General features: G+C 36.4%; 1 non-coding gene across 1 annotated transcript; it reads left to right on the top strand.

Moving 5' to 3' along the window:
- On the top strand, positions 8,980–9,051 carry TRNAS-GGA. Its single transcript has one exon. It is a non-coding gene; the product is annotated as a tRNA-Ser (tRNA).

The following is a 10,707-nucleotide window of genomic DNA, read 5'->3' as shown; positions in this document are numbered from 1 at the left end:
GGTTACTATTCATTTGTTTTGTGAAGGAAAACTGAAGGGTTTAGGTGACCCCAGAGTGAGAGTGGATTTAAGGACATGATTCAAGCCTTGAAGTAGTACAGGAAATGTGCAATGTGTAAAAACGTGGCTGAATTTTTTTTTTTTTTCATGTGATGAATATTGATTTTGTTGTCCTTGTTCTCTCTGTAGTTCACTCTCCGTCATACCAAAGCATTTAGGCTATTCTGTGTCCACCATAACTGAGGATGGAAATTTTCAGTGCTAAGTACATAAGGAACATAAATAGTGTTCCAAGGATTTCCATCCCCAGGGTGACCAAGAAGCCAGAGAAAGTGTTTATGGCTCTAGCATTGGTGTGAAAAAAGAGCAGCAAAAATAATAGGATTTGAATAAAGTCAGCACAAAGGAAAGAGGAATATTTCAATGAAGACCAGATGGGATGAAGAAAATCTCAAGATTTTCCTATTGAGATATTACATCAATGATTAAGTTAATCCAACAAAAATCTTAAGGTTGGGCAAAAACTCTCAGTTGAGTGAGTTAAAATCTTAGACCACAGTGTTGCTGCTGCTGCTGCTAAGTCACTTCAGTCGTGTCTGACTCTGTGTGACCCCATAGACGGCAGCCCACCAGGCTCCCCTCTCCCTGGCATTCTCCAGGCAAGAACATTGGAGTGGGTTGCCATTTCCTTCTGCAATGCATGAAAGTGAAAAGTAAACCACAATGCTATGGGCATTCAAATTAGAAGTTAGCTGAATCATTGAGGAAAATATGTTATTTCTTTCATACACTGGAATTTGTGTTGACATTCATAACTACAAATGTTAAAAGAAAAAAATCAATAGGCCTTTAAGGATTGCATATTTCTTGTCATATTTTAACTGCATTTCCACTTTGACCTGTCGAGTTACTGCTATTTAAGAAGACACTAACCTGGCATTATTTAAGAGTATCTGGATTTTTTTTAAATCACATAATTAAACTTCCTTTTCAGGTGAAATACAAATTATTTATGTAGTAATAGTTACTATGAAAATTGTGTTCTCTGATTTCACCAGAATGACTCGTTTAATCTGGTTTCACTTTATAATTGTGTGATCTTATTAATCTACCTCTTTCAGTCTGTTCCCGCCTCGCTAACATAAGACTAAATATAACATTTCACAATTTTCTTTTTTAAGAACTGTAAAACTAATTGTAGTGGTAGTAGTGGTATTAAAAACAGTACCATAGTAGTGATAGCAATAATGGAAATAGCAGCAATATTATCAAAAGGAAAGAAAGAAAGAAAAAAAAAAAAACAGTTAAAATGTCTTAGCAAGCATAGTGCTAAACATTTTTTCCATGAATTGTGGTAGACGTTTTCTATGGATTAGCTTATTTAATATTCATAGCAACTCTAGAGGTAGGGAATATTTTACCCCATCATATAAATTAAAGAATGTAGGTTCAAAAGATTAAGCCAGGTCTTTATACTACCCAAATGATGCATGTTGGCTATAATTCACATTTAGAGCTTTGTTTCCCAACCACTGTAAAAGATATAAAGGAAAACAAGCAAATCAGGCAACAAACACGAACTCTTTCCCTAACCTTTACAGTAGTTCTCAAACACTCGGACATCAGAAATACCTGAAGCACTGTATGATGGCAGTTATCTTGTGGTTTAGGGATTGTACCTTGAGAATAGCTATTTAAGATCAGATTTTTAAAGAGACCCATGAAAGTTATAATGTGATCTAACTGAATGAAATGTAGGTGTTTACTTATATATGGATAAATGCAGACCATTATCTAATCTGAGAATATCATTAACAAAATAATTCCTGATGTTTGAAATTTCATCTTTAAAAATCATGACTTTCCACTATTATATTTTCTCTTTTTATATGGAATTAATATTTTGGAAGGTATAGTATCAATTCATCACTTCATTGGACACAAGCATAATACATAGATGAATAATATATGACTCCTAGCTTTAAGGGTCTTAATTCTAGAGAATGAAGCTAAACCTACAACTGAATAAGGCATTGAAACTTAAAGACCTTATACAAAAAGACAGGTATACATGGCATCAAAGCAGAGGATAATCATTCTACTTTAGTTGGAGTATGCAGTATAAAATTGAATTATTGGAAAGTAAAATAATTGGATAAAGGAGTTGATGTTTTAATTTAAATATTGAAATCTAAGAAGTTACAGTAATCAGTATAAACATCAAGTTGGTACAACATGGGATGGAGCAAGCATGCTATAGTAGATGATGGAATAGCTAGGCAGGTACCAGAATAAGTATGGTTTTATATACACAAATAAACATTTGGACTTCATGCTAAACACAAGAGTACATTTCTAAAATATTTAAATTAAATGTGAAATATCTGCTCTGTGATTTAAAAAGAATAGTCTGATGATAGTTTTCAGGCTTTTCTGACCAGGAAGCAGGTCAAGGTTAGCAATATTAATTTTAATATAAAGTAATCCTGAGAAATGAGGAATTTCTTCAATAAAGTGGTAGCAATGTGCATATACAGAGGGAATAAAATTGATAGTCAAAAAATGAGATTAATAGGACTTTTGTGTTTTTACTTTTTTAAAAAGTATGTGACTAATGTCAGTTCAGTTCCATTGCTCAGTCATGTCTGACTCTTTGCGACCCCATGAACCGCAGCACACCAGGCCTCTCTGTCCATCACCAGCTTCCTGAGTTGGCCCAAACCCATGTCCATCAAGTCGGTGATGCCATCCAACCATCTCATCCCCTGTTCTCCCCTTCTCCTCCTGCCCTCAATCCTTCCCAGCATCAGGGTCTTTTCCAATGAGTCAGATTTTCGCATCAGGAGGCCGAAGTATCAGTTTCACCTTAAACATCAGTCCTTCCAATGAACACCCAGGACTGATCTCCTTTAAGATGGACTGGCTGTATTTCCTTGCAAGTCCAAGGGACTCTCAAGAGTCTTCTCCAACACCACAGTTCAAAAGCATTAATTCTTCAGCACTCAGCTTTCTTTATAGTCCAACTCTCACATCCATACATGACCACTGGAAAAACGAGAGCCTTGACTAGATGGACCTTTGTTGGCAAAGTAATGTCTCTGCTTTTTAATACGCTGTCTAGGTTGGTCATGACTTTCCTTCCAAGGAGTAAGCATCTTTTAATTTCATGGCTGCAGTCACCATCTGCAGTGATTTTGGATCTAATAAAAATGAAGTTTGTCACTTTTTCCACTGTTTCCCCATCTATTTCCCATGAAGTGATGGGACCAGATGCCATGATCTTCATTTTCTGAATGTTGAGCTTTAAGCCAACATTTTCATTCTCCTCTTGCATTTTCATCAAGAGGCTTTTTAGTTCCTCTTCACTTCCTGCCATAAGGGTGGTGTCATCTGCATATCTGAAGTTATTGATATTTCGCCCGGCAATCTTGATTCCAGCTAGTGCCTCATCCAGCTCAGCATTTCTCATGATGTACTCTGCATAGAAGTTAAATAAGCAGGATGACAATATACAACCTTGATTTACTCCTTTTCCTACTTGGAACCAGTCTGTTGTTCCATGTCCAGTTCTAACTGTTGCTTCCTGACCTGTATACAGGTTTCTCAGAGCCAGGTCAAGTGGTCTGGTATTCCCATCTCTTGAAGAATTTTCCATAGTTTCTTGTGATCCACACAGTCAAAGGCTTTGGCATAGTCAATAAACCAGAAATATATGTTTTTCTGGAACTCTTTTACTTTTTTGATGATCCACCAGATGTTGGCAATTTGATCGCTGATTCCTCTGCCTTTTCTAAAACCAGCTTGAAGAACTGGAAGTTCACAGTTTGTGTACTCTCCAAGCCTAGCTTGGAGAATTTTGAGCATTATTTTACTAGCATGTGAGATGAGTGCAATTGTGAAGTAGTTTGAACATTCTTTGGCACTGCCTTTCTTTGAGATTGGAATGAAAACTGACCTTTCCCAGTCCTGTGTCCACTGCTGAGTTTTCCAAATTTGCTGGCATATTGAGTGCAGCATTTTCACAGTGTCATCTTTCATGATTTTAAATAGCTCAATAGGAATTCCATCACTTCCACTAGCTTTGTTTGTAGTGATGCTTCCTAAGGCACACTTGCCTTCACATTCCAGGATGTCTCGCTCTAGGAAATTGATCATGCCACCGTGATTATCTGGGTTGTGAAGATTTTTTTTTGTACAGTTCTTCTGTATAGTCTTGCCATCTCTTCTTAACATCTTCTGCTTCTGTTAGGTCCATACCATTTCTATCCTTTATTGATCCCATCTTTGCATGAAATAGTCCATCTTTGCATGAAATGTTTTGATAAAACGTGATCCACTGGAGAAGAGAATGGCAAACCACTTCAGTATTCTTGCCTTGAGAACCCCATGAACAGTATGAAAAGGCAAAAAATAGCACACTGAAATACGAACTCCTCAGCTCAGTAGGTGCCCAATATGCTATTGGAGATCAGTGGAGAAATAACTCCAGAAAGAATGAAGAGACAGAGTCAAGGCAAAAACTACACCCAGTCGTGGATATGATTGGTGACAGAAGCAAGGTCCAATGCTGTAAACAGCAGTATTGCATAAGAACCTGGAATGTTAGGTACATGAAACAAGGCAAATTAGAAGGGTTCAAACAGGAGATGGCAAGAGTGAACATCGACATTTTAGGAATCAGCAAACTAAAATGGACTGGAATGGGTGAATTTAACTCAGATGACCCTTATATCTACTACCATGGGAAAGAATCCCTTAAAAGAAATGGAGTAACCATCACAGTCAACAAAAGAGTCAGAAATGCAGTACTTGGATGTAATCTCAAAAACAACAGAATGATCTCTGTTCATTTCCAAGGCAAATCATTCAATATCACAGTGATCCATGCCTATGCCTGACCAGTAACACTGGAGAAGCCGAAGTTGAATGGTTCTTTGAAGACCTACAAGACTTTCTAGAACTACCACACAAAAAAGATGTCCTTTTCATTATAGGGGGCTGGAATGCAAAAGTAGGAAGTCAAGAAACACCTGGAGTAACAGGCAAATTTGGCCTTGGATACAGAATGAAGCAGGACAAAGGTTAACAGAGTTCTGCCAAGATTACACACTTGTCATAGCAAACACCCTCATCCAACAACACAATAGAAGATTCTCCACATGGACATCACCAGATGGCCAACACTGAAATCAGATTGAATATATTCTTTGCAGCCAAAGATGGAGAAACTCTATCTAGTCAGCAAAAACAAGACCAGGAGCTGACAGTGGCTCAGATCATGAACTCTTATTGCCAAATTCAGACTTAAATTGAAGAAAGTAGGGAAAACCACTAGACCATTCAGGTATGACCTAAATCAAATCCCTTATGATTATACAGTGGAAGTGAGAAATAGATTTAAGGGCCTAGATCTGATAGATAGAGTGCCTGATGAACTATGGATGGAGGTTCGTGACATTGTACAGGAGACAGGGATCAAGACCATCCTCAAGAAAAAGAAATACAAAAAGGCAAAATGGTTGTCTCAGGAGGCCTTACAAATAGCTGTGAAAAGAAGAGAAGAGAAAAGCAAAGGAGAAAAGGAATGCTATACCCATTTGAATGCAGAGTTCCTAAGAATAGCATGGAGAGATAAGAAATCTTTCCTCAGTGTTCAGTGCAAAGAAATAGAGGAAAGCAATAGGATGAGAAAGACTAGAGATCTCTTCAAGAAAATTAGAAATTCCAAGGGAACATTTCATGCAAAGATGGAATAGAAATAATAAATTCAAATTTAAAAAATAGTTACTTAAACTAAAGGCAATGAGGTGTAATGAAAGATGTAGGTATAAATAATATCTCACTAGGGGCTTCCCCTGTGGCTCTTCAGGGTAAAGAATCCACGTGCAATGCAGAACACTCAGGAGAAGTAGTTTTGATCCCTAGGTTAGGAAGATCCCCTGGAGGAGGGCATGGCAAAGCACTTCAATATTCTTACCTGGAATATCCCATCGACTGAGGAGCCTGGCAGGCTACATTCCACAGAGTCTCAAAGAGTCACACATAACTGAACAAGTTACACACAATCTCACTAAAATAGCAGGAAGATGGAATTCACTTTGTTAAAGAGTGGTTGTGTTGCCTTCAATGACAAAGAAGAATGAGGAAAATTGGGGTAGAGAACTTGAGGAAAACATTCTCGGTTGCTGAATTGCATAATTTGGCCATGATTACTGATTGGGTGCTGGATAGGTATCAGGATTTCTTAGTGGGAGAAATCATTTCAAAAGGAGAGAAAAGATCACCAGAAAAAAACAGGTTCCTTTTTGCTGTTGTTTGTCCTAACCATGAATTCTTTTCTAACTTCTGGAATCACTCCTGTCTTTTTAAGCACTACACTAAAAAGTACAGTTAATAAGAGTGCACTCCTGTTTTTATATGCCATGTTCTTTTGGTCAAATGTATGTCCAGTAGTAACTACCTGACTCCATTGGACCAAATAGAGCCCTTCATCAAGGCTTTTGCAATTTGGAATAAGAATAACTTGGAATCATTTTTTTCTCTAGTGTGGGATTCTATCAAAGGTGAAAATTAGACTCTGAGACTGCTTTTATCACCATGTAGGATGGATAGTGTGAAGTTAGAACAGAAGAAATACTGAAAAAAGAAAAGCACACAAAAGAAAATGAGATAGAAAGGACAATTACTTAGGTGTTCCAGCTCCATTCCAGAACCTCCTATATTGTGGATGTCCAATCTTAAGTTGGAAGTATACTGTTGTATCCTAGTGTATGTCACAAAATAATTCCTTTTGTTTCTGATTTTCAAAAAGACACTTATTAAAAAAATGGTTAAACTTTACAAAACTGTAATGAAAACTACACTTCTTAATCCCCTGCAATAAGTTGGAGCCATATCTACTAGAATATAAATGGAAATGATGTGGATTATTTTCTGGCCAAGTGAGCTAAGAAGCATGGATGCCTTTTCTACTTTTTTTTTTTTTTCTTTAAACCTGGATGAAAATTATCTGAAGCCCTAAGGAAATTCAGAAATACAAAAAAGAAGTAGTCAAAATCCTTGAACTTTCAAGTCTTGAGAGAGCAGTTAAAGGAAAGCAACAGCTGCTGTAGGTATTGCATAATAGAAAGACAGCCCTGATCTTGTTGTTACTGAAACTGTAGAAAGTATTTGTTATAGAAACTAGTGTTACTCTATCTCTCTAAATATTGCACCAAGAAATTCAAATAAAATTTGAATTTAACTATATCATAATGAAGAACCTCAGTGCGATAGTCATTATTTTGTTTGTTAAACATTAACAGATTTTTTTTTTTTTTTTGAAGCGTAATATTCTAAATGGTCCCCTTGTAGGATCAAATGATCAGTTCTGGTCAAGACTTATCAGCAGAATTGGCATAAATCATTTCCCTGTAAGAGGTTTAATTTGCACTGTGAAGCAAAATTGAATGTTTTTCCCCATTTTTCTTTTTCTTTGATAACTCTACTTACATATATAGCAACTTCTTTGCAAGTGTAAAGCCTCTCTGATTCTTACATTATTATTTATATTGTATCTCAGTGCTTTGTTTCAGAACGTTTCTTTTGTGGTGTCTTTAAATTCAATAATGTTTTCTTCTGCAGTGTCTAACCTGATGAAAACCCTGTCCCTAACCACTATATTTTTCATCTTGAATATTGCGGTTTTCTATGCTTAAAGTTTTATTTGCTCCATTTTTATACCTTCTATGTCTCTTTAAAACTGTTCATTCCTTCCTCTAGTTGCTTGGATATCTGAAATACAGGTATAATAATTACTAACACAGTTATGATAATTGCTTTTAATGTCCTTATCTACTAAAGCAGCATATGTGTCAATTCTGCATGTGTTTTGATTGACAGATCATGCTTTTCCTCAGGGAGAGAATTACCCGACCTCTTTGTGTACCTGGTAATTTTTAACTAAATACCAGATACTGTGACTCTAATTTCACAAGAAGCTGAATTTTATTTTGCACTCTTTCAAATAATTTTGTGCTTTGTTTTGAGATTCATTAAAGGTCCTTGAAAATAGTCTGATCTATTTGGGCTTGCTTTTCAATTTTGTTAGCTTGGACCAGAGAAAACTTTATCTGAAGTTTAAGTCCAGTGCCTCATGAACTGTGTTGGTTTCAACTCTGAATGGTGAAAATTGTCACCATTCTAAGACAGGTGTGAGATCAGATCAGTATTTCCACTGGTTCTCTCAGGCTTTTCTTCCTGAGCCTCCTGCAGTTGTTTCATATGTCTGCTAAATACTCAAATGGGGCCATCGGTGATTTTCGGGATTTCTTTACCTGTGTGTACCTCTTCTCTCTGGTATCCTACGTTGTCAATTCTAGCTGCTTCTGTCTCCCTGCCCTTTCTGTTCCTTCTTTTAAAAATGGGGAATCCATTAAACTCTATCTGAGATCCCTCATTCTGTACTGTGATACAGAAAGTCTTAAGACTGAACTAGTTACATAATTTGCAGGCCCTCTGCAAAAAGAAAGGTACAAGAGCCCTTTTTCAAACATTACTAAGAATTTAAAGAAAGTGACAGTGGGCATTGCACTAAATATTGGACTCTGTTTCTTGGGTATGAAGCCAACCTACTCAAGGCATTGATTAAAGATGACAGTAGCACTCTTCTAGTTGTTTCTATATCTCATGGTTTGCTATCCATCATTGTCCAATGTCTGGTGGCCTTAAAACTGCATTTTACTTTTTTCTGATTTTTAGATTTTTCAGATGAAAGCAAATCCTTTCTTTGTTACTCTCCCTTGGCCAGAATTGAAAGTTCTCCTTACTAATGAAATTCTCAGTTATATAGGGGCCTTTTTACCTTGAAATTATGTTAGTATAATAATTATTTTCCTTGGATTTTAGCAATTCAGTTTGTAAAGTAGAACTAGATGGTAAATAGCATTGTTTTATATAGTACTGATTTATAATCAGATACATATAGCTGGATTGCTACCTTCCCTGGTGGCTCAGAGGTTAAAGCGTCTGCCTGGAATGCGGGAGACCCAGGTTCGATCCCTGGGTCGGGAAGATCCCCTGGAGAAGGAAATGGCAACCCACTCCAGTACTCTTGCCTGGAGAATCCCATGAAGGGAGGAGCCTGGTAGGCTACAGTCCATGGGGTCACAAAGAGTCGGACACGACTGAGCAACTTCACTTCACTTCTGTGCTTGGTTGTGATAAAATTTGAGATTTCCTGGCCAGTTGTACTATTAATTGTGGTTCAAGTACTTGGATAAAAAATAATTGTGGACTTTCTCTTTATATGAGCAGATATTCTGGGCATCTGATCTTGAAAGCTACCTATAATTACTTTAATTAGGGCACAGAGTAAAGAATTCATTTTCTGCAGGAACTTGATAGGTGATGTAAATGAATATCGAAGGTTACTATAAGATAGTACTAGGGGTAAAGGAGCCTTTGAATGACAGAAGCAGGCAGGCAAAGAATTTGTCATTTTTTAAAAAAGCTACAAATATGTTTGTTGATGTGAAAAAATAATCATAAAATATTATACAGGCCCTAAGTATATGATATCCATGTGCTTCTTTCTGAGTCTGCATTCTGTTTTGCAATCAATGCCTTAAAGCATTGTTTTTGATATTTATATATATAATCTCAAATATATATAATTATATATATATATATAATTATATATATATATAAATATATATAATCAAGGAAAGCCTACTCAAAAAGAATGATATAGAAACAAAACAAACTAGAATAAACTGGAATGACTAGTTGAAGCTGTGAAGCTGTGAAGGGATGTCAGTGCTCAGAACTGAGAATATTTCAAGTTGCTTTCTTAGAAATCAAATGGGTAAAATTTTGCACTGGATGACCAGCTTTTTTCGTCAACCCAAGATGGTAAAAGCATTGCATTTTGAACTATTCTTTCAAATATAGTAATGACTAACCACTTGTGGGTATTAGGTACCTGAAATGTGGTCCAATATTATCTACCCACCATATTTTATAGACAAAGTAAAGTAAAAGGTAAAATACATGGAGAGTAATTTAAGCATTGATTCCATGTCAAAATAATCTGGGTATAGTGAATTAATTGAAATGTATTATTTGCGTTAACTGTACCTTTTTGAAAAATTTTAATGCAGATACTTGATATAAAAAATTGAATGTGTGTCTCATTTTGCTTTAGTGTACAGTGCAGGTGCAAAACTCTGAGAGAATGCTGGAGAGTAACAATGCATAGATCATGCTGGCAATGAATTTTTCTCGAACTCTCAATATTTGAAAGACTGAACCAAAGAGTTTTTTTTAATTTAAATTTATTTATTTTAATTGGAGGCTAATTACTTTACAATATTATATTGGTTTTGCCATACATCAATATGAATCCGCCACAGGTAAACATGTGTTCCCCATCCTGAACCCCCCTGCCTCCTCCCTCCTCATACCATCCTTCTGGGTCGTCTCAGTGCACCAGCCCCAAGCATCCAGTATCATGCCTCAAACCTGGACTGGTGATTCGTTTCATATATGGTATTATATAAGTTTCAATGCCATTCTCCCAAATCATCCCACCCTCGTCCTCTCCCACAGAGTCCAAAAGACTGTTCTATACATCTGTGTCTCTTTTGCTGTCTCACATACAGGGTTATCATTACCATCTTTCTAAATTCCATATACATGTGTTAGTATACTGTATTGGTGTTTCTCTTT

The sequence above is a fragment of the Capra hircus genome, chromosome 1 (assembly GCF_001704415.2).
Source record: "Capra hircus breed San Clemente chromosome 1, ASM170441v1, whole genome shotgun sequence".
In the NCBI taxonomy this organism is placed as follows: Eukaryota; Metazoa; Chordata; class Mammalia; order Artiodactyla; family Bovidae; genus Capra; species Capra hircus.
This window is presented reverse-complemented; position numbering and strand designations above follow the sequence as displayed.